This window comes from Ixodes scapularis, unplaced genomic scaffold (genome assembly GCF_016920785.2).
Source record: "Ixodes scapularis isolate PalLabHiFi unplaced genomic scaffold, ASM1692078v2 PGA_scaffold3__209_contigs__length_174095766, whole genome shotgun sequence".
NCBI classification, from domain to species: Eukaryota; Metazoa; Arthropoda; class Arachnida; order Ixodida; family Ixodidae; genus Ixodes; species Ixodes scapularis.
Window position 1 is genome coordinate 121,279,262 of NW_024609868.1, and position 24,881 is coordinate 121,304,142.

Genomic DNA, 24,881 nt, shown 5'->3' on the forward strand with positions numbered 1-24,881 from the left:
ATGGTCGGGTTCCGTCGATGAGCACCTCGTAATTCAAGTCCCCAAGGTGGCGAATAACATTGTAGAGTCCGAAGTACCGTTTTGGCAGTTTCTCGCTAAGGTCGCGATGGCGAAAGGACGTCCACACCGATACTCTGTCTCCGGGCTTGAAGCGGACATCGCGACGGCGAAGGTTTTGCCGGCCGGCGTCGAGACGTTGTTGGGCCTGGATCTGAAGGCGAGATATCTAGCGTATCTCTTCTGCCCACCGAATGACAAGCTGGGCGTCGTCGGTGCTGTCGTCTGCGGGGCTGTGGGGCAGCATCGCGTCCACAGTCGTCGTCACCTATCTGCCGTGCATCAGGTGAAATAGGATCACTCCGGTGGTTTCTCGAACCGCTGTGCTCCCTCAATGGAGAAAATGCGCTGACCAACCATTGGTCACCTAGGGGAGCAACGGTGACAGGAGCAACCCTTGCTCCCCTACCGTTAGTGTCTCAAAGTTGAACCCCCAGGGCCCGTTTGCTCGAAGCTGGTTAACTCTAACCGCGGTTAAAAGTTAACCGCGTTTCCCTACCTAGGTACATCCGAGTACCTAGCCGCGTTCGACAAAAACTCAATGCATGATTTCTCCGTGTTTTATTATTATGCGGTAGCTCCCGCCACCTTCCGGTCGAAGCAAACAAATAGCCTTTTAAGAAACTTTTTCGCTAGTTTTGTCTTTATTAAGAAAAATAAAAACATCTTATCACGGTGTTTTTTATATGCATGAAAATATACATGTACTTTAAAAAAATAATAAATATCTTGATGCATCTATTGTGCCGCCAAACACAGCATAAGTTTGCAGCGTTGATTTCAAATCTGGCAACGGTCTTTATAGATTCGTTGTTTTCTTCTCCATGTTTTGCGACGCACGTTTCCCGCGCTTTAGTTATCACCTGATTTTCACTTTTTGTTGTTGTAATTAAAAGAAAATCCTCGTCGCCAAAAATGTAGTATTAAAGAAAATGCGGACACCCGAGAAAATAATGGAGAGCAGTGCCTGCGTAGGCCTGCGGAAAGCGATGGGTCTTACATGCCGAAGAGGTGATCGGCGGGCCGGGCGCGGGAGCCCCCGACGGAGAGAGAGACGTCCGACGCAGTCGGTGGTTGAATCGTAACTGTTTATTTAACGGTCAACAACGTGGGGTTAAGCGCCACGGGGACGCAAACCTGATAACACGGACGCAATGGTGGAAGAGTGTGCGCCATCTGGTTAGTGTGGCGAGAAAGACTCAAATGAAAAAATTGAAATACTGCACTTTCCTTTCCTTAAAAAAAATAAATAAATACCTATCCTCCCCTCTCTTAGGAAAGAAAATTGAATAGACTTTTTTTTTCCGAAAACAAACTGACGCCAAACTGCAGGGCAGTTGTTAAGTATGGAAATGCACTGAAATGAAAAGACATCTGACAACTCTGTCAAGACACTGGAAAATGTGGAATTAAGAAAAGGAAAAGCACGTCGCAAAAGATTTGCGGAAAGCACTTCACTGAAAAAAAAAAAGGCTGCGCTGGGGCAGTAAGCTGGATAAGAAAAATCCACTGGCTGTTCATGTACTTGTCGAAATTAACTCAAAAGTTCCTTTAGTGTTAGCACATAGCTTGTAAATCGTCCCGGCAGTCGCCGACTTGGAAGCGGGCGACTCTCTTGCCGGGGAGTGAACTTGTCTGGACCCAAGGGCTCTGGTGGCTCCGGTCTGGGGAACGCCTTGGGCTGCGTTGTGATGGGTGTCGAACACACACTCACAGGTGGCTGCGTCAGCACTGTTGGACTGTCACAGGTGCTGGGGGTTGCACCATCAGTAGGAGCTGCAGGCAGGGCTGCAGTGGAAGTGACTGCGGCTGACGAGGCAGCGGCAGGAACTGCAGGCAGGGCTGCAGCGGAAGGGGTTGCAGCTGACGGGGCAGCGGCAGGAACTGGAAACGGGGCTGTAGGTAGGGCTGCAGCAATAAGAACTGCAGGCGGGGCTGCAGCAGGAACTGGGGGCTCCGAGGCAAGTTACCTCCCCGGGGCCGGGACTGTGGCGCTCGAGGCGCCCAAGAGTGACGCATCTTTCGACGCCTCCGGTGGTCGGACGCGAACGCGGTGGGAGGGTTGCTAGGCCCCCACGGTCGAGTCGTGGCCACCGGGGTCGACTCTCGCAGACACGGTCTAGATGACCTTGCTTCTGGCAGGAGAAGCAGCGACGGTGGGCAGCCGGACAAAACTTCTTCGGGTGGCAGGGGCCACCACAAAAATGGCACCGCTCCGGAAAATCATCGGGCGGCGCGACGGTGTAGACTGTTGCTGGGAGCTCGTAGTCCGGGAAGGTGATGCCTTGAATGGGGGTCCTTGTCGGACCAGGCCTTGCTTGCCGATGCTGTAGTAGTCGCGGACGGAGGAACGCCGTCCAACAGGAAAGGCCAGCTGGTGCTGGTAACGGTCGCTTCGTGGGCGACTCCGGCAGACGTTGGTGAAGTGGCCCGCACGACCACACGAAAAGCACGTAGCTCCGGATATCGGACAATCTTGTCGCGCGTGGCTTTTGCGGCCACAAAAGAAACAAAAATCGCACGACGAGCGCGCGCGAGTTCCTCGATGGGGGTAAAACGTGCGGCGCGAACCAACACCTCCTAGAAGACAAGGCCATAGCGCTCTCCTCGTGACGTCGCAAAGGAAGGCCATCGGGGGCGCGCGTTGAAGCGAATGCAACGCGCGTAGATCGACCGTCGTAACGCGTTTTTAGTCACATACGCGTGTCATATTAGCTAAAATGAAAGCTGCACATAGCAACGGGTATAGAAAACATTTTATTACACGAGCAAAATATTACACCGCTAAATAATCGGTACAAAATGGCACGAGGTATGCGTACAAGACGTCTATAGAAAAATATGATTGTTTTAAGTCGAAAACATTGAGTCGTGCAATTATTGTTGTAGGAATGCATATTTTATACAGAAATACTTCGACAAAATGGCGAGACACGCAGTGATTTGGAAACAGCAAAACAGAACAGTTAAAAATCAGGTAGACGTGGTCAACGCGGACGAGGCAAGACAAGTGTTTCTCACGATCATATAAGCGACGTTATTGCGTGCAGTCACTGAATTCTTGCATCATACCCAGGCCACATGGCAAAATTAATGCAATTTCGATCGAATGACATTGTGGGGTCAACAAATCCGCTTGCGGCGCTCGTATAACCACTCAAGACCGCGAGCTGATTAAATCCTATATCACTGAATGAAAATATATTAACTTTTCCGTGTGGCAGGGGTACTAAACTTACTACTTAGTCTACTAATTTACTTCTCCCTATGGGCTCGAGCTGCCTTAGAACACATAACTTATTTTATATATAATAATACTATTACCTTAATACAGTTAAGATTCTAGTATAAACGCGGAAAAGGCAATAAAATAACTTTAGTATAAATAAACACAGAACCACGAACAACGCACTTTCAATAATCACACAAACTTGTTTTTCACCTTCCAGTGAAAACAAGATTAGCGCGCATATTTACAAATGTCGACAAAACTGCACGCGAATCATGACAAAGAACAAAATTGCAATCTATCATGCGATTAAAAAAAAAACGATTGCAGCATCTTACTTGCGTCCTACATGACCAAGAAAGCCCGTAAATAAGTTGTTTCTCACCTGTCGATCGTATCCATACGTCCCACAATATCCGTGACGTACACATTTGAACACGAACTCCAAGAAGCCTCTCTCTGTCGAGAGAGGTCTATCGATTAATCGACCAGTCTTCGTTGGCTAGTTGTCACACATGTCACCCAAACCGTAGCAGGACTTGTTTCACGAATCCACGTAAATGCCGTAGTATCAAGCGAACACAAAAAAACTACCCGAGACTACGGTGATGACAGAAATACGACGGGAAACAAGTCTCAAAAGTACCACACACGAGAGCAGCGGCGACGAAAGGCTTGACGTTGTCGACCCATCTCTTGCTCGTGTGCGCTCCCTGCGACAATGACTGGATTTCTTTTCGGTTTCCTTCCCTTCTGAGATGTCTCAGCGTTCCTTTTCAGACAGTCAGCAGCTCACACACAACGTAAATTTACCAAAATCGGAGCCATGTGGCATCGGCAGCATCGCAGCCGGTCCTTTCGAAAAGTGTGGGGTGCTGCGGAACTGCAGGTAGTCCCGCGGTTACGGGGATACTCATAAATATAAATTTGGTACTCCCAACCTTGGTAACGCGTTGTATATTACGTTTATATTATATATATAATAAATTGTACAAGACTGCGCCTTTAAAACGTATATTAATGCCGGATAAACGCGCATGAACACCACCGCGCCGAGGTACATTTTTTTCACGTCGATAGCGTATTCTCACGTAGTTGCGCCATGGACTTCCTTCCTCCGCCATTGTGACGTAACCTCTCAGAGCGCTCTGGCCTTCTTCTCTAGGAGGTGCTGCGCGAACGCCGGCGGATGAATGGGGGAGGAGGTCTCAACCAACACCTCCTAGAAGACAAGGCCCTAGCGCTCTGAGAGGTTACGTCACAATGGCGGAGGAAGGAAGTCCATGGCGCAACTACGTGAGAATACGCTACCGACGTGAAAAGAATGTTCCTTGACAAGTGGCGCTGTGGTCTTCGTTCATGCGCGTTTATCCGACATTAATATACGTTTTAAAGGCGCAGTCTTGTACAATTTATTATATATATAATATAAACGTAATATACAACGCGCTTCCAAGGTTGAGAGTACCAAATTTATATTTATGAGTATTTCCGTAACCGCGGGACTACGTGCAGTTCTGCAGCACCCCACACTTTTCGAAAGGACCGGTTGCGATGCTGCCGATGCCACATGGCTCCGATTCTCGTAAATTTACATTGTGTGTGAGCTGCTGACTGTCTGAAAAGAAACGCTGAGACATCTCAGAAGGGAAGGAAACCGAAAAGAAATCCAGTCATTGTAGCAGGGAGCGCACACCAGCAAGAGATGGGTCGACAACGTTAAGCCTTTCGTCGCCGCTGCTTTCGTGTGTGGTACTTTTTGAGCGGTGGCAATCAGTTCGTCGAACGACGTTTCATGGACAAATCGTTTCGTCGACACTGCGATGCTTCATCGACAGATCGTTTCGTGGAAACGAGCACCCGCTCGTTTCATCGACAGATGTTGCGACGTTTCGTCGACAGCTCGCTCTGCCAGCTCCTGGCTCCGCCAGCTGCGCCTCCTCGCGACCTCTGCGCCTGCGCGGCGCGCGGCCTTGTGTTGGATGGATGGACGGATGAAAAATGGCCGACTGGGCCAAGTATGGCGAACCAGTGCGCAGCCATCTTGCCTCACCAACTTAAACTAACGCAATATATTTTTTTTTTTTTTTTTTTGGTAGGGGGGGGGGGGGGGGGGGGGGCTCGCCGATTGCACTGATTTCGGAACTTACGATTTGAATGGTTTCGCTGTGTCTTTGCCCGAACCTTTGGGGAAGCGTTGTCAAAGCCGGGAAGTTTTGTTATCGACCAGTGTCCTTTCTCAAATTAGATTTTTAAAACAAGGCCTACGCTTTCGGAAGCATACGTGATCGAGGTGTCTACGTCATCGAATGCAACCTTTCGCGGGCTGGCCGCCGGCACTCCGACTGTTTTGAAAAAGTGGCTGGGTCATTTCCAGCGCAAGCGTATCTTTTCGCGCGTCGCGTCTTTTGGCAGAATCCTCAAGAGCCACCTGAACATAGCATAGATAGTCCACACGTCAAAACACTGAAGTTATTAAAGAAAATTTTAAAGAATAAACGAGTCCTGTTTGCGGTGCACACAGCCTTCCTACCGTTGAAAATGGCATAAAATCGGTTTTAAAGCTAATTGGCATCTGGTCTTAGCCGCTAGCAATAAACTTTGAAGAAGACTGAGCATTTTCCTACGCGTGGTTTACTTTTACGGTGATAAAACACGGTTGTTTTCTCCTCCAAACACTGGGTATTCAACGTACTGTACTTACCAGACCGCATACGAATTTTAGTCTTTAGCATATTTAGTTTCTGGATAATGAATAACACAACAGTTCTGCATATGTTATGCCTGTAGTGAAATTTTGCTTGCAGATAAACCAATATTTGACCAAAAACATTAGATTTGGAAGCCGCTCTTTTATGAAATTTATGAAAAGAGCTACGAACTTGCCCCAGGTATCTGTCTGCTGGCATCGATAAAAGTACAATTTAATGTCGCGCGTGAGGACCAGTCGGCTGCTGCCGACAGATCTCGTCTAGTGGTACTACCGCCTCCAAGGCCTTGCATGCATATGGCGGCTGCTCGAGAGAAGCTATATAACGGATTAAGATGCACATTCGATATTAACTATGGTTTACTTTGTGTAATACGACTAAACTTGGTGTACTCTTTTATTTATCTGTTACCAATTCTCGTGTTTATTTATTTATCTATTTATTTTTTGCATTGCAATGTAGTTCTTTTTTAGTTTACTCGCGGGCAGCGTGCTCCCGGTAGTGCGAGTGTTATTGGTTTTCGTGCTTTTGTTATTTATTTTTATTTGACATTGTTTACAGCCCCTTATTGTGTAATGTCCTTTTTAATCGGCCCTTAAGGATAAATGACGATGAAACGAGTGTGACTAAACAGTTTTTTCGCGTATAAGTCGCAGCAGCCAGTAAAAGACTGCATCACTTTTCCTTTTGAATGATTGAGGGTAAAGAACATGCTTAATTTCAATTGAAATATTAGAACTTTAATGTTGCAATAAAAGGCTCCAAGCTGTATTTTTGTTTGAAAATAACCAATATGAAGAGAAAAAATCGGTGTTTACGCCCTTTTCCGCAACCCATTATTTGGATCGAAGTTTTGCTTCGTGCCTACGCATATTTTTCTCCCACCGCTTTTCATCTTCCAGTAACTTTCGGTTCCATAAACGGGCATCGGAACTTGCAAATATCCGAATAGGCCGCGCGCGAAGTCCTTCGCGCTCAGCTAGCTTTTCCATCTGACACGGATGAGAGCGAGAGGAGAGCACAGTTGCTCACCTTGGAGAGCAACTGCGCTAGGCATCGTCTTTTTCATCTGTTACAAGCGCATGTACCTTAAGTACCCGGCATTCCTTTCGGAACCGAAAAAAAAAAAAGAAGTTTGTCGACGAAACATTTTTTGGTGGTGCTGTCGACGAAACGATTGTCGACAAAACGTCACGCTGTTGACGAAACGTGTGTCCATGAAACGTGTGTCCACGAAAAGTTGTCCACGAAACGTAATTCCACGAAACGAGTTTCGACGAAATGATAGGGACCCCTTTTTGAGACTTGTTTCCCGTCGTATTTCTGTCATCACCGTAATCTCGGGTAGCTTTTTTTTTTTTTTTGTGTTCGTTTGATACTACGGCATTTACGTGGATTCGTGAAACAAGTCCTGCTACGGTTTGAGTGACATGTGTGACAACTAGCCAACGAAGACTCTGGTCGATTAATCGATAGACCTCTCTCCCGACAGAGAGAGGCTTCTTGGAGTTCGTGTTCAAATGTGTTCGTCACGGATTTTGTGGGACGTATGGGTACGATCGACAGGTGAGAAACAACTTATTTACGGGCTTTCTTGGTCATGTAGGACGCAAGTAAGATGCTGCAATCGTTTTTTTTTTTTATTCGCATGATAGATTGCAATTTTGTTCTTTGTCGTTATTCGTATGCAGTTGCGTCGACATTTGTAAATATGCGCGGTAATCTAGTTTTCACTGGAAGGTGAAAAAGAAGTTTCTGTGATTATTGAAAGTGCGTTGCTTGTGGCTCTGTGTTTATTTATACTAAGGTTATTGCATTGCTTTTACCGCGTTTATACTAGAATCTTAACTATTAAGGTGATAGTATTATTATATACAAAATAAGTTATGTTTTGTTCTAAGGCAGCTCGAGCCCATAGGGAGAGGTAAATTAGTAGACTAAGTAGTACGTTTAGTACCCCTGCCACACGGAAAAGTTAATATATTTTCATTCAGTCATATAGGATTTAATCAGCTCGCGGTCTTGAGTGATTATACGAGCGCCGCAAGCGGATTTGTCGACCCCATAATGTCATTCGATCGAAATTACATTAATTTTGCCATGTGGCCGGGGTATGATGCAAGAATTCAGTGACTGCACGCGATAGCGTCGCTTACATGATCGTGAGAAACACTTGTCTTGCCTTGTCCGCGTTGACTACGTCCACCTGATTTTTAACTGTTCTGTTTTGCTGTTTCCAAATCACTGCGTGTCTCGCCATTTTGTCGAAGTATATCTGTTTAAAATATGCATTCCTACAACAATAATTGCATTACTCAGTGTTTTTGACTTAAAACAATCACATTTTTCTATAGGCGTCTTATACGCATACCTCGTGCCATTTTGTACCGATTATTTAGCGGTGTAATATTTTGCTCGTGTAATAAAATGTTTTCTATACCCGTTGCTATGTGCAGCTTTCATTTTAGCTAATATGACACGCGTATGTGACTAAAAACGCGTTACGACGGTCGATCCACGCGCGTTGCCTTCGCTTCAACGCGCGCCCCCGATGGCCTTCCTTTGCGACGTCACGAGAAGAGCGCTACGGCCTTGTCTTCTAGGAGGTGTTGTCTCAACTCGGCGACCCGACGGGGAAGGAGGAGGAGGAGGAGAACGACCGGAACGACGCTCGCGTCTTGGGGGAGACGAGAGAGGAGGATGCTGGTGCCTCCGGGAAGATGATGCCTCGCCATCTTGGGCAGGCTGATCGCTCAACGTTTGAAGATCGCGGCCATCTTGGACACGCTGTACCACGTGCGACGCGTTTGGATCTTGGTCTGACAAACGCCGAAAGAGATCGCAATCTCGAGATGCCCGCTCGAACTGCTGCGCTAGTTGGAGAGCACGATCGAGGCTAGGTGTGTTAGCTCCGTCGGACTCTCGGATTAAACGATCCTGCACTTCTGTGCTGTAGATTCCCGAAATAAACATCTCCGCGACGCGGCTCTCTAAAGCCTCGCCGTAATTGCAAAAAAGAAGCTAGGCGTCTGAGCACCCCAAGGTACTCGAGAACGGTCTCTCCTGGACCTTGTACGCGGTTGACGAACTTCCGACGCTCAACAATGATGTTTGGAGCGGAAGCGAAATGGGTGTCCAGAGCGGACAACAAAACTTGAAACTCATCTCAAGTCGCGCTAGCAGACGGACCTGCTAGGTTGAACGCATCAACGACGCGATTGCCTTCATCGCCGAGAAATGAAAATAAAATCGCCCTCTTGCGTTTCGGCGGAAAATCCTCGGCGTCGATCGCCTGGAGGTAATTGAGGAAGCCGCGATTCCATGTGGGCCACGGCGTCATCGGCTCGCCGGGCGTGGGGAGAAAATTGGCGGGAACTTTGCACGACGCCATTTCGAACGTCAAAGGATGGCGCGAGAACGAAAAAAAAATATTAGACGTCCAGTCTAGACGCGGAGTACGAGCAACCAACCGCTCGGACGCTCAAAAAACGATGCTATGAAGAGTCCACTCTAAAGAAAAGGGTGTAGTGGGTACACCCACAGGAGGTGTAAGTGCTGCCACATATACTACACCCATAAAGGTGTACATGTACACCTCAAAACGAGGTGCATATATACACCCTCTCTAGGGGTGCAAATGGGCACCCTTTTATACACCTTCAGCATTTTGGGGTGCACAAATACATCCCATACTGGGGTGTGTCACTACTCCTTTCTTACACCCTCACTGTCGTTTCGGTGTGCAGGTACACCCCAATTTAAGGTGTACAAGTATTCCCTTCTCTACACCCACCAACAGGGTTTGCTATTACACCGTTGTTTACACCCACCCCGCTCATAGGGAACGGAGATACCCCCGCTAACAGGGTTTACTATTACACCGTTTTTTTACACCCACCCCGCTCATATGAAACATATATACACCTCATTCAATGATGTACCATTACACCTCTTTGTGCATCCATCTCAAGGAAACCTGTAAAAAATGTACGCGCCCAGGGGGTTGCAAAAAGACAGGTAAACAGACACAACGGATGGTTTTTAAATCTCCTATAAGTTTATTAAACAGCCTAGTCCGTAAACAAGTACAAACGTGCAAGCGATCTGTGATATATGAAAATGTACAACGAAGCTGTTACACAACTGAGGAGATTACTGAGCGAACAAGAGCCGGGGTGATCCTTAGGTAGTGTCTATTTTCTCAGCAGCCGGCAGAATTATTTACCCGAAATCGTGCCGGCAGTCGTCACTCATTCGCAATATAATCACTTCATCGAACGACGTGTCATCGACAGCTCAGGTTAGATTTCCTCTATAAACATCTCTTTTTTTTCTTTTTTTTGCAATGAGCCGCCCCAGGCTATGTGTGCGAGGTGATATATACGGGTATCACAGGTAAGGTGAACATTTTTTTTAATGAGCCGCCGCATTCTGTCGCCACGAAGCGACGTGAACGGGTGGGCTGGGTCGGTGAGCACGCGCCTCAGAGACACACGCACGACGAAATGTCCCTACAGCGTGTATTTCGCGTAACGAGTAACGGTGAAACGTTAGTGTCGACGAAACGTGTCTAGAAAACGTGTATCAACAAAAAGGTGTCCATGAAACGCGTGTTCACAAAACGCCGGGAGAATAAGAAAGTCACCTGCAGTTATCACATGATTGTAGACAGCTAATGGCAGGCGACTGTCGATAGAATTTCGGGGAAATTATTCTCCCGGCTGCTAGGAAATAGACACTGTCGAATTTTAGACGTAATCAGGAACGGAACGGTCAATTGCTGCAAAGGAGTAGGTTGCAGCGCACTTACGATGAAAATATCGGACTTGAAATATGTAATCCGAGATAGATGTTGACACGGGCACTGCAGAACCACACGAACACAAACACGGAAATGTGACAAGTATGTAGCGCCCCCCTCCAGTCCGCCCGTCTGTGGCCGCCAGGCTCGGCGGGCAACATTGGTCATCGCGACAATAAACACCGTTGAGCGCACGCCGCTCCGGTCAGTCATCGTCCACCCTCACAACCAGGCTGCGTGTCGTCTCTTCTCGGCGGGTGCTTCGGCCCCCTTCGTCCACGTTCTAGAAAGATCGTGACACTGGCGACGAGGAACCATGGCACTGGAGGCCACCAACGTGCACGGTTCGGCCCACGCCGCCGAGAGAGTCGCATCACCGCGCCCCGCTCCTGTCGCCATGCCGCTGTACGGGAGGCTCGAGCCGTTCGAGGGAGATGGGTCCGCCTGGCCAGTCTACGAAGAACAAGTCCACGTGTTCTTCCGGGCGAACGACACGCCCGAGGCGAAACAACGGGACATCTTCTTGGCCAGCTGCGGGACCCGCGTCTTCAGCCTCCTGCTCGACCTCCTCAAGCCGGCCACGCCGCACGTCAAAACGCTGGGTGAGCTGCTCGCCACGCTGCGCTCGCACTTCAGCCCGGCGCCGTCCACGCTTATGGAGCGGTTCCGCTTCAACAACCGAAGCCGCCGGGACGGGGAGACCCTCGGGCAGTTCGTCGCTGCGCTACGAGGGTTAGCGAGCACCTGCGCCTTCGGCGACCAGTTGAACTCGCTACTCCGGGACCGGTTCGTCTGCGGCTTCAACAACCCCGCCATGCAGACGCGACTCCTGGAGCTCCCCGACCCCTCGCTGGACGACGCGGTGAAGGCAGCGCTGGCGATGGAAGCCGCAGCAAACGACGCCAGCGAGATAGCGCGTGCGGCCGGCTCACCGTCAACGGAAGCGGCGGTGAACAAGATGGCGGCAAGGAGCGGTGCCTGCAGCCGCTGCGGTGCTGCCCACTCCCCCTCACAGTGCCAGTTCGTCCAAGCACAATGTTTCACGTGCGGGAGAACTGGGCACCTCGCACGTGTCTGCCGAGGGGGGAGGACGAGCGGCGGCCAGCAGCAGCAGCAGCCTGGTTCAAGCCCGGGTTCCAGCCAAGCCCGCGGCCAGGGTGGTCGTCGCAAGAGAACGCGGCGGGGACGAGCGGCACAAGGTCCGGGTACCTCTTCAGCCAGGGTCCACGTCGTCGCCGAGGAGCCGCAGATCTTCGACGTGTGGAATACAAATAAACTTTCGTCTGTGCCACCTTACTTGGTGTCTGTTGACATCTGCGGCCACCCCATCGCCATGGAGCTGGACACTGGGGCCAGCGTGTCGGTCATGCCCGGGAAGCTGTTCAAGCGGACCTTCCCTGGCGTGTCCATCGAGGCGTCTGACGTCATGCTGCGCAGCTACTCCGGGCAGCTTTCCCAGGTCCAGGGTCGGGCCCAAGTCAGTGTTCGCCTTGGCGACAGGGAGGCAATCCTTGCCCTTTACCTAACAAAGGGGTCGTCGCCGACGCTGCTGGGCCGGAACTGGATTCACTCGCTGGGTGTTCGGCTGCCGGAGTACCAAGAAGCTGCGCTGCACGTGGTGAACGACGTCCCGAGCCTCCTGACCGACTTCCAGTCCCTGTTCCAGCCGGGGGTGGGCACCTTCGCCGGCACGACGGTTGGCATCCACGTACCCGAGGGAACCCGGCCTCGGTTCTTCAAGCCGCGTCCGCTGCCGTTCGCCCTGAAGGACGGGGTCACCCAAGAGCTGCAACGGCTGCAGCGAGAGGGTATCCTGGTGCCCGTCAAGACCTCCGAGTGGGCTGCACCGATTGTTCCAGTCCTCAAGCGAGACGGCCGCGTCAGGATCTGCGGGGACTTCAAGGTCACCATCAACCCCGTCGCTACCGTCGAGAAGTACCCGGCGCCTCGGGTAGAAAATCTCTGGTCGGCTCTGTCCGGGGGACAGAAGTTCTCCAAGCTCGACCTTCGAGATGCCTACCAGCAGCTGGTGCTCCAGGATGCCGCCCGGAAGTATGTCACCATTTCAACAACCATGGGACTCTTCCAGTACACGCGCCTACCGTTCGGCGTGGCCTCAGCCCCAGCCATCTTCCAGAGGGAGATAGACAACCTCTTCAGGGGCATGAGGCACGTGGCGGTGTACTTGGACGACATCCTGGTTACCGGTACCGACAACGGGGACCACCTGCAGAACCTGCGCAAAGTCCTGACACGACTACAGGACGCCGGTCTCAAGCTGAGGCTGGACAAGTGCGTATTCCTGACCCCCAGCGTGGAGTACCTGGGACACATCATCTCCCAGGCTGGCCTGGCACCGGCACCCCGCAAGATTGAGGCCGTGCTCAAGGCGCCGAAGCCCAAGAGCAAGAAGGAGCTTCAGAGCTACCTCGGCCTCATCAACTTCTACAGGAGGTTCCCGCCCAACCTGTCGACGCATCTGGAGCCGCTGCATCGCCTGCTTCGTGATGGGCAGCAGTGGGCTTGGAAAAAGGAGGAGGACTTGGCTTTCCAGCGCAGCAAGGAGCTCGTCGTTAAGGCTCCAGTGCTGGTGCACTTCGACCCGGCCAAGCCTGCAGTCCTCACCGTGGATGCGTCGCCGTACGGGGTGGGAGCCGTCCTGTCGCACCGGGGTCAGGATGGTCAGGAACACCCTGTGGCGTTTGCTTCTCGTCGGCTGCATGCGGCGGAGCAACGCTACAGCCAGCTCGACAAGGAAGGCTTGGCCCTCATCTTCGGGGTCCAGCGCTTCCATCAGTACCTGTGGGGCCGGCAGTTCGAGGCAGTCACGGACCACAAGCCGCTGCTGGGGCTGCTGGGACCTGACAAGGCAGTCCCGGTGCAAGCATCGCCTCGTGTGGTACGCTGGGCCTTGACGCTGGCAGCCTGCAGGTACAAGCTGGTCTACCGCCCTGGGAAGGACCTGGGACCTGCCGATGCCCTGAGCCGCCTGCCCCTGCCGGAGGTGCCTGCTTCCGTTCCAGAGCCAGCTGACGTGTTCCTGCTGGAGCGGGCCTACCCGGGGGTGCTCACCAGGACTGCGGTGGCGCAGGCGACCATCCGGGACCCGGTCCTGTCTCAGGTGGTCAAGGCGGTTGCCCGAGGGGAAGAGCTGCGTCACCAGGCGTACAGCCACAAGACCGCTGAGCTGAGCTGGGAGCAGGGCTGCCTCCTGTGGGGTTCCAGGGTGGTGATTCCACAGAGTCTCCGGGCCAAGGTCCTGCAGCGGCTGCATGCGGGGCATCCTGGCGTGGAAAAGACCAAAATAATGGCACGTTCGCACGTTTGGTGGCCTGGCATGGACCAGGACATCGTGCATCAGGTGCAAGGCTGTCAGGTCTGCCAGGAGAACCAGCGAGCCTCGCGCCACGTGGAGATCACCCCCTGGCCGTTCCCACAGAGGCCGTGGTCCCGCTTGCACGCGGACTATGCGGGACCCTTCAAGGGCCACTACTTCCTGGTGGTAGTGGACGCCTTCTCCAAGTGGGTGGAGGCGCTGCCAGTCACCAGTCCATCGGCAAGCGCGACCATTGCGGCGCTGCGGCAGGTCTTCGCGGCGCAGGGATTGCCGGACATTGTGTCCGACAATGGTCCCGCTTTCGCTAGCGCCGAGTACCTGGACTGGCTGCAGAGGAATGGAATCCGTCGGATGCTGGTTCCGCCGTACCACCCCGCTTCCAATGGTGCAGCAGAGTGGGTGGTACAGACCCTCAAGAACAAGCTGAAGAAGAGCCAGCCCGGGGATTTCCGGACGCAGGTGGCCCGGGTACTGTTTCAATACCGGACCACACCGCATGAGATCACTGGCCGTGCCCCCTGCGAGCTTCTGCTGGGCCGGATGGTCAAGACACCCTTGGACGTCTTGCATCCAGACCTCCGGTCCACGGCGCTCCTGAAGCAGCTAAAGCAGAAGCTGGCTGCTGACCGAGGGTGCCGTCCCGGGCCTTTGCCGGAGCCGGGAGTGTCGGTCTACGCCAGGAACTTCCATCCTGGCCCACCCTGGTCTGCCGGGCGTGTGGTTTCACCAGCGAGTGCCCCGTCGCTGCTCGTCCGCATGCCCGACGGGACCACCTGGCACCGGCACGCCGAACATGTCAGGCCTCGCTCTGGGACCTGGCCTGCACCCTCGGCCGTCGCTTCTGAGGACCAGCCCGCAGGGGGACCAACGACAGCGCCAGTTGCGGCCAGCGGAGCGCCACCCGCCACGGAGGCAACAAGAGTCTCCAGTCCTGTGGCACCTGTTGGACCGGTGCCACTCCCCAATCCGGTCCCTGCAGCTCCACCGGGCGGAGCGCGACCAATTCAGGCAGCGCCCGGCGTTGCCACACCTGGCCCATCGACTCCAGTGTCCAGGCGGAGTATGCGGCAGCGAAGGCCACCTGACCGCTATTCGCCGGGGTAACCTTCGTCGACCAGCCAGGACTTGACACGACCAGACGCAGAGTTGGTGTCGGCCGTGTGTGTGGTTATTTCATTTATTTTGTTTGTAAGGAAACAAACTGGGGGGGGGGGGGCGGGGGGGGCGAATGTGACAAGTATGTAGCGCCCCCCTCCAGTCCGCCCGTCTGTGACCGCCAGGCTCGGCGGGCAACATTGGTCATCGCGACAATAAACACCGTTGAGCGCACGCCGCTCCGGTCAGTCATCGTCCACCCTTACAACCAGGCTGCGTGTCGTCTCTTCTCGGCGGGTGCTTCGGCCCCCTTCGTTCACGTTCTAGAAAGATCGTGACAGGAAAGAAAGGGGTCTGTGAAGATTCAGCACGATGTGGCAGAAGAAGTAATTTGCCAAACCGAACACTAAACGCATTACATGAATTCCATGGGCTTTTTTGAAGAAATCGCTTGTTTCCGATGTACGTTGGACTTTTTAAACACTGGAAGCCTTGGTACACTCGAATACGTAGTCACGGACGAAATCTCTGGCGGCCCCGCTGGTCGCAGCACAGCACACAAGAAACTAGGCCGGGAATCAGACATTTCCGGATCGGAAAGAGCTACTACGTCACCCGTGAAACCTTTGCCACATGATCACGCTCCTGCCATTACCCGCGCCCAGACAGCGGACTCAGGGCATAAAAAAAGCCTCCGGTTCATCCGTCCGACGACTGCGTAACCTGTTCCACGCTTTCAGCTTAAGGAGAGAAAGAAAGGAGAGGAGTATACGAAAATAGCAGCTCTTTCAAGGCCAGAAGTGGTCGCCATCGCGAAGGCTTATCTTCAGGGTTATTCCAACAATGAACGCAGCTAGAGGATTTGTCCCCTATATCTTCTTGAAAGTTCGACCCAAAGTTAGTAGTGCAGTGGATGCTAGCCGTGGCCTTGGCCTTCAGGCAGGTGCCGTGCTCTGCCTTATCTCTAGCTTGGAGACTGTAGTCACGTGATCCTACCCAGAGACCCGATTGGCCTAAAACAAGCATAGCGTCTACTCTACTGTCAATACCGAGTGAACAAAACAGTTCCATACTTCCTAAGAAACTGACCAACCCAAAAGTGACCCCTAAGAGGGCATCCAAGCACACGCTGGTCGGGGCGCGTGGCTAGCGTGGTGGTGCACTGATACACCTAGAGGTATTTAAGGGAGAGGAGGATGCTCATTGTCGGTGCACAAATACACTGGCTGGGCAACTGAGGGTGCATCTTTCAGGAAAGGGGTGCATGTGCTGCTGATACACCCGACTACACCCGTTTTTTCTTAGAGTGTAGAGCCGCGACGAAAATCGGAGAAAAAAAGGCGCGAAGGCTCGAAAATGCGGAGAAAAAAAATTATCTTATCCTCAGTCGTCAAAATGTTGAAATTAAAAGAAAATCCTCGTCGCCAAAAATGTAGTATTAAAGAAAATGCGGACACCCGAGAAAATAAAGGAGAGCAGTGCCTGCGTGGGCCTGCGGAAAGCGATGGGTCTTACATGCCGAAGAGGTGATCGGCGGCCCGGGCGCGGGAGCCCCGGACGGAGAGAGAGAGACGTCCGACGCAGTCGGTGGTTGAATCGTTACTGTTTATTTAACGGTCAACAACGTGGCGCCCTGATAACACGGACGCAATGGTGGAAGAGTGGCGCCATCTGGTTAGTGTGGCGAGAAAGACTTAAATGAAAAAATTGAAATAATACATTTGTCTTATCTGCCGTTTGCCCAAGCGACCCTCCGACTCGCCCGTCGACTGACTACCGGACTGACTGACAACTGATTTGCGGACGGATTGGTGAAGGTAAGGGTCGCAATGTCGACTGTGACGCGACGCCGACAACGAAGAGAGCGCGTGTTCGCCCAGTACGCTGTTGTGATGATGGGACGGCAGCGTGTGTTCCGTGACCGCTTGAACCCTTTGGAGGAGTTCGACGAGGACGAACTGCAGGAGCGCTTTCGATTCGGTCGCGCGGGCATTGTGTTCCTCGCCGATACACTGCGCCCGGACTTGGAGCGGCCGACGCGTCGCAGCCGCGCCCTCTCTGCAGAGCAGCAGGTCATTGTCGCCCTACAGTTCTACGCCACGGGGAACTTCCTCATCACCGCAGGGGACTACATCCGTGTGCACGTCTCCACTGCTTCGCGGACTGTGAGACGGGTGACTCAGGCCTTGGCACGTCGTGCCCGAGACTTCATAGGGTAAGTGGTCTGGAGCATCTCTGGTGCGTCCCGATACTAGGCGCATGTGCAGGCCAGTTTTTCGAGAAAAAAAGCCTGGGCCTAAATTGCTCGATGAGCAATCATCATTATTTCAGAAACTCTTTGTATAGAAATTTAGGTGCGTGAATTTTGTTCGCTGAAACCCCCGAATTCGCTGAAGGTGGTCTTCTCAGCACACCTATTCTGCAATTTATTTACGGCGCACCACCTGCGCGATGACCCTTTTGTTTTTGTTTGCTAAGCTGTAGGCTTCCTAGCCTGAATATCTACCAGCGCAGCATCGATCCCCACGTATACTGGTACCTCCCTAAAGGAACATTAAAAGTATTGCTTCAGCACTCGATATTTGGTCTTTGGTAATGAGCGTGACATGCAGACCAGTGAACTGGACATTAAAATTACACGAACCAACTGGAATGTACAAAATGACTCCCTTAGTACCTATTATTGGTGCAGGTGCAAATTCAACTAAACTACAAATAAAGTAGGAGTGCAGACATTTACAACCAGCCTGGTTTCTGCACTCCCAACTATGCACTTGTTGCTACTGAGCTAGTCTTGCGGCTACTGAGTACTGTCATTGTGCAGACGAGGCTTTTACTGCTCACTATTGATGACGATGAATGATAGCTGTTATTTTTAAGCATGCGATCATAAAAACAAAACCATCACTGTTAATGCCATAGTGCTACAGACTGACTCAAATCCATCTACAAGGCAGGTGGCCAGGTGAAGCTGAGGGTCATGCCTTACAACAGGCCTTCTTTGAGATCGGTGGGTTTCCTTCGGTCGTGGGTGCTGTTGATGGCACTCACATTCGGATACAGGCACCACAAGTGCATGAGGAGGTGTACGTTAACCGCCATCTGCACCATTCGATAAATGTACAGTTAGTGGTTGACGTCTTTTACCGTATCCGCAATGTGGTTGCAAAATGGCCTGGAAGCACCCACGACTCTAGGATATTCGCCGAGGGCTCGTTGTCAGGCAAGCTGGCCGATGGCGTTTACGAGGGCCTAGTGCTTGGAGACAGCGGCTAGCAAGCCATGGCTGATGACGCCCTTCCTGTCTCCGTCATCAGCAGCGGAGGTCGCCTAGAATGCGTCGCATAGCACAACGAGGAGCATCGTGGAACGGTAAAGCCAAGCTATGCGTCCTGGTTCGACGGTTCAGTATTTCGGTACCTTGAGGCACCTAAACTTTTTTATGTGGTTGTGCCTGAGCTTTACATTTGTTGCCATTTTTATGTTCTTGCATAGTAGGCTACGGCTGCTCAGAAGCAAGGAGAGGAAGGCTTATCTCTACTACACCTTATTTATACTACGGGCTATAACCTACTGTCATATCCTGAAATGTTTATTCTAAGGTTAGCCAGCATTGTGGGAATGAAGAACATCAATTCACAAAATTCAACCATTAGTTAGTCAACTCTATATGTCACATTAATTGTTATATTTCATTTGCTCTTTTCTGTTTAAACTCCAGAATAGAAGTTAGAACTTCTCTGAAACATATCCTTCCTGTATGACTGGGTTTATTAACCTACAGGTTTTTACTAGCTGTTTATACTTTTCAAACAATAGCAGTTATTTTTTTTACTCTATATTGCCTGAATGTAAAGCAATTCTTAGTAAAAAAAAACATAGCTTGCAATGTGAAAAAAAAAATACACTGGCTTAGGCAGGTTTTGTTTTTAGACAGTTTGTGTACAGACTTATTCAAGCGTATCTTATTAAATACTGCTTATCTCAAACTGAATTTTCCTTGCAAGTTTTGGCGAAGAACATTTTCATTATATCTGTGATGTGATTGCTGCGCCATTTGCGCCAAAGTGATTACCCTGTTACGTCCTGCTACATTTAACAAAAATGTGAGGAATTTGCTCCAACGTAGCACCAAAACTTAATTTCATTTTAATAATACTGAAAATATTAAAGCTCGGGCTTCGCTGCCCGGCCTGACCGTTACGATATGCTTACGCAAGTTTTCAGGTTTCCAACACTTTTGATTATCGTCTCATGTACCATACTATTCCATCACATTTCGTATGAATGACAGGCAATATCCGGAAGTTTCGCAACAATTTTCATGTTAGTCGTCTGTTCATTCTGGAGGGTTAGCTATAGTCCGTTGCAACCTAAGAACGAAGGGCGAGGGTAAGACGGGCCGGGGAGGAGGAAGCAGAGGGAACGCTGGAGAAGAGAGGGGGAAACCTCCTTCTCTCTTTAGCGTTCCGCCTGCTTCCTCCTCCCCAACCCGTCTTACCCTCGCCCTTCGTTCTTAGGTTGCAACGGACTATAGTGTCGTTGAATGCGCTTTTCACCACGCACTGGTGTACTGCAGAGAAGCAAACACCACGGAGTAGGCATCGCAATTTTGCATGTCTTGCTTCTCTGCAGCGCACCCTGTGTTAAAGACCGACGACCAGTTCGCGCTTTCCACTTTTCGCCCGCTTCCTCCTCTCCCTCCTACCCCTTCCACCCACGCCCGCCCTCTTGGTCCCTTTTTTCCATTATTCGCTTCCCTCGCCCGAAGGCGTGGAGAGGTGGGTCTTCTGCCTTGCAGAATCTCGAGTCTGGTAGTCGGCCTTTAAGGAGAAAGCTCTCCTCCAAAGTGAGACGCAACACAATTCCTGAACACAACTTTGGCTCGTAAATATGATAGATTACAAGATTCTGGCGGTACCTTTTTCGATTTCGAGATTTAGTAAGGATACTTCGGTATTGCAAGAACATTTATATGTGCTCTTATGTATGTTTATTTATTTATGCCAACTCATTTGTTTAGCTATCAATTTTCTATAGGTGTGAGTAGATTAGAACTAAATTGACAGGAGCAGTGGATCAAATCTCAGGAAAAACCTGAATGAGTTCGGCGGGTTTGTTTTTAAGTTTCGTTCAAATGCCGTTTTTGCTATGAAGTTGTACAGATAAAATGCAATTTATGTTGATAATCAAAAGATAAGTGCTTTGTTTTTTTATCTCATTTATAATTTGCAGTTTTATTACAACCTCTAGAACTTGAAGGAAACATCAGTTTATGTGGCCAATGTTATTGCACTAATTTAGTGGCATTCAGTACCTAAAATAACCATTTAAAGGAGTTTGTGCTGTCCTTCATCACTCACCTTCTTGTTACCCTGTCATGGTGCTTCTCCACGCAACTGAACGCTATAGTTTTGTGTTTGAGGGACTCCTGCTGCGCAGTTGATGCTAACAAAGGTTTGAACGTATGTGAGAAGGCAATGTAGACTTTGCCCTTTAGTTGGACAGGCCGACAAATTAATCTTGACGTGATGTTTGCATCGGTATAAATAAAAATGAATGTGCGCTTATGCTACAGAAGTTTTTCTGTTGCACCATAATTGACTTTTGACTGCTCCAAGAGCTGCTCCAAAATGACTCAGACCAATCACATCACTGAAATCTTTAACAAAATCTGCATATCATTACAATGTTAAAATATTCCAACAAAAATATAAAATATTAGGCATAATACCATGTTTTCAATGGGCTGGAGCGATGATAGACATCGCATGCCGACCTCATTAGATGTTCTTATAAACCACTTCAAAAGGATAACAGATCTTGCTCTATTTATACACTGTGCAGGACGATAGGCCAGCTCAAGCGGAGGTACCATTGCCTCCATGCTGAGTTGAGGATGCAGCCAGAGAGATGCTGCGACATCACTGTTGCCTGCTGTGTCCCGCACAACCTGGCCAAGACATACCCCTGCAGCATGCCAAGGACTGTCCTCCCCGAAGAGGTTCCCGTCGAGCCCGTGGCAGCGGGCCGTGATGAAAGCAAGGAGGCTCGGGATGCCATCGTCAGCCAGTTCTTCGGTTGAGCGTAAGTATACCAATATATTCCACATGCTGCTTTGCATGGTTTTGAGTGCCAGTGCATTGTGCTGGCAAGGTACCCCCAATGATGTAAAGTGGTCAAACATTACCTTTTACAACTTATTATCCTCTGTGATACAATGTTTATATATAAAGTTTTAACACGCTGTACATGCTTTAGTTATATTCCATTTTACCCGAGGATGGACTAGAGCCCGAAGGCTAGCGGGCAAAGCACCACCTCACAAAAGCTTGCCTCCGCATTGCAAAAGAGTGCGCAAAAGAAATTTCTATATGCCAAGTATGAAAAACACCAATCTTAGACATATGGTTCTCTGTTGTGATAACGGACTATTTTATATTGGTGAAGTAAATGTACATGGTATTTTGTTTCATAAATATGCACGCCATATTTCGTAAATACTTCAACTGTTTTGAGAAGTTGGAGGGCGCAGGCAACACTGTTTTGAAGAGCCAATCTAATTCATCACGACTTACATCATGTGAGTAGTGCAAGCCTGCCGGTACAGTAATGCCGCTTCGCGCGCTTTCCTCGCCGCTAGCTACGCACACACGTCCTCTGTCAGTGCGATACATCATGGATTGCGCAGTGGGTGTGGTCCCTTTCACATCACGAAAACGAGCAGGTGATTTCAGTTTAGTTTAGTTAATGGCCCCCTTGCCTTCATTTAGTTTCCCGGGTTCTTTCAACCAATGTATAGTGCGGAAAAGAAGGGGAGGGGAGACCAGTTTGCCGAATGTCAACATCTACATTTCGTAATTTATGCAATGCAAACTTCTACAAAACAAAAACATAGCGAGGCGTTGCTGCATTTAAATATACTTGGTGTCATGCGTATTTTAAAAACGACTTCTGTCACCAAAATGGTGTTGTGGGAAAAAAAGGGAAGGGAAAAATCGAAGTGGCAGTGCGGCAACACTGATGCAGCTTGTTTTTAATTGATCAAACATTGGAATACCAAATGTTGCTACTGCGTTAGGTTGGAAGAGAGTGGAATTTTCACCCACGCCGTCCCCGCATATTACGCTTGACTACTGCTTCCGATTACCCCGGCGCAGCGGGAACACGAATACCGTAGGCTATGGTTCAGGGAGATACGAAGATAAACTAGGCAAATGATAAAATTAGCCAGACGATCTTCCGATGAGTACATGCAAGGCAGGTTTTTAGTCTTAGCGGCAACTGAGGCGCGTACGAGGCTGACGGTGGTACGGACAAAGCACACGGAGATGGATCAGCAGTCAAGATTCCTTGAGCGTCGCAACTATTCGTGCTGTGACAAGGAACTAGAGCAAATACCCTGCAAGCAGGCGGAGCCGCCATTAGTTCTCGATAAGCAGATAAAAAACTTGTTTTCGCGTGACACGTCTTGGCGCACTGATATGTTTGACGGAGCAAATATACCACATCGTTTCAAACAGGCTCGTGATTGGACCCGGCGGCGTGTAGCATTGGGCTTTAGTCCATCGTAGGACGAGACGGAGTATAGCAGATCTGAATCCAGAAATATACAGTTGCAAGTAAAATGGATTTTATTTATCAGCAGCTGTGTTAATTCCCTAGCTAAAAAAACAGTTTAAGGTGGATTATGGAACAGGAAAATCTAACTGGATTTCTTTCTGGAAACCTGAATTCCAGTTCGCAGACCATTGTCTGCAAACTGGATATCAGGTTTCCAGCTAGAAATCCAGTTAGATTTTCCTGTTCCACAATCCACCTTAAACTGCTTTTCCGGTAGTGTTGGCTTTGTCGTATATATATACATTCAAAATGAAACAGCGTAATATGTCAATGTTTACTCTTCTCCTAATTGTTTTTTTTTAACAATTTGATTTCCAATTCTGCACGCTGTGTTTCCAGTCGAATTAAATTTTTTTGGTCCTCTAGTAATCTTTTTGACTGCTGGTAGAACTCCTCGGCAGCAGTTGCTGCTGCAATTGTTGCCGTGGCAGCTTGCTTAACCCTTTCTGTGCACTCCTTCTCCAGCAGGAGATTAGCTCTCTCGAGCTGCTGCTGCCTTTCCGTCTCCTGCAAGAAGCGCTGTGAAGCCTCCCGGCACCAACGTCGGCTGTATGGCACATTTGTTGGAGCCCGCTGCACCGCGTCCTGCGGCCGACTCTCGTGCAGCACTGCTGCACCTGCTCCGCTCCCAGAGGGACCAGGCTGTGGATCTATTCCCCTGGAGCTGTCACTGCGACAAATGCATGTGTAAAAAGTGGTCAGGTTTTGTTCTTGTCAGCATGGGCAAAGAGAACACACTGTGCCAAGTTTGTAACCCTGATAAAGACGCCGATGCTGCGCCAAAATTCATTCATACGGGTTGGTGCAGAGGACAAAGTTTGCTAGCTAAGTTGGTTTATACACTGACGCACAGGCTTGAGGTCGGAGCGCAGTGTTTTTACTTCTTGCACAATTGCCCAATACATGGTGTGGGAAATGTGCATTTGGTTGTGAAGAGCATTTGCATGCATGTGTGCGTACACTTTCACTGCTAAAGGTTAGAATGCAGCTGTGTAGCTATGCGATTAACAGCTCATTAATTTAGTGGTCACATGTCCCGTCAAACCACGTTGCACTGCACATTTATAGGACAACTTCAAACATTACAGCACATAGCTTCACTGGCATTGATTTTACTCACGCAGGTTACCATCATGGGGGTAGTTAACTTCCCGACCAAAATGAAGGTAATGTTTGAGCCAATTTTCCTAAGTTGGTAAAACAAGCAACAGGATGGTTGTACTGTGTGTGATCTTTTAATTTGCATATTGAAAACGTGCTACAGTTAGTATAAAAAAAAGTCATCGCCACTTTGTTACATTTAATTTCTATAAGATGATGATAAACAGCATTACCACCTGATTTGTCATTGCATGCCGTCTTATTTCATGAATTTGTAGCTTCGGTGAAACTGTTTCAGCTTTGTTGAAAATAGTTAGAAATGTGGTAGCGCTGTACCTCGTCAGATCTTGGAGTGCACTCTGGAAGACGGTTTCGTGACTTATATTTCGAACCGCCTTTGAGCTTTTGTGGTTGAAATAGAACTGAAGCCAGATTCCCGGAACTCTCTTACGACAAAAAAGTTAGTAACTTTATCTTACGACAAATTTACAAACTTTTAAGTATTCCCGAAGCACAAAGTTCGTAAGTTTTGCGCAAGTTACGGATTTCGTCGAAACTTACGCAAAACTTACAAATATTTTGCTTCGGGAATACTCAAAAGTTTGTAACTTTGTCGTAAGATAAATTTACTAATTTTTTTTGTTCTAAGAAAGTTTCGGGAATCCGGCCTCTGGTCTTTATATAAAAGTACTCGGCAGTAATGCTATTCAAATGGCAACATGCCCATCCTGTTATCATCATTTGTCCTCGTCGTTTAGAACCTCGCCTGGAACGACAGTTCTGCTTTACTGTGACCGGTTCCTTAAAACCATTTACTCGTCACACAATCGGGTCTAGAAACCAGTCACCTACTCTTCCGTGTCACCTATGGTGGCCTCCAACCCGCACAGGTTGGGCGAGTCCTCGCCGATCACTTCGAGGACGGTT

General features: G+C 49.8%; 2 pseudogenes; one reads left to right on the forward strand and one right to left on the reverse strand.

The window, feature by feature from the left end:
• Positions 1-1,591: 1,591 nt before the first annotated feature.
• Positions 1,592-8,732, reverse strand: LOC115332281 (annotated as a pseudogene).
• An 8,327-nt stretch (positions 8,733-17,059) lies between these two features.
• LOC115321547 lies at positions 17,060-18,606 on the forward strand (annotated as a pseudogene).
• Positions 18,607-24,881: the final 6,275 nt, after the last annotated feature.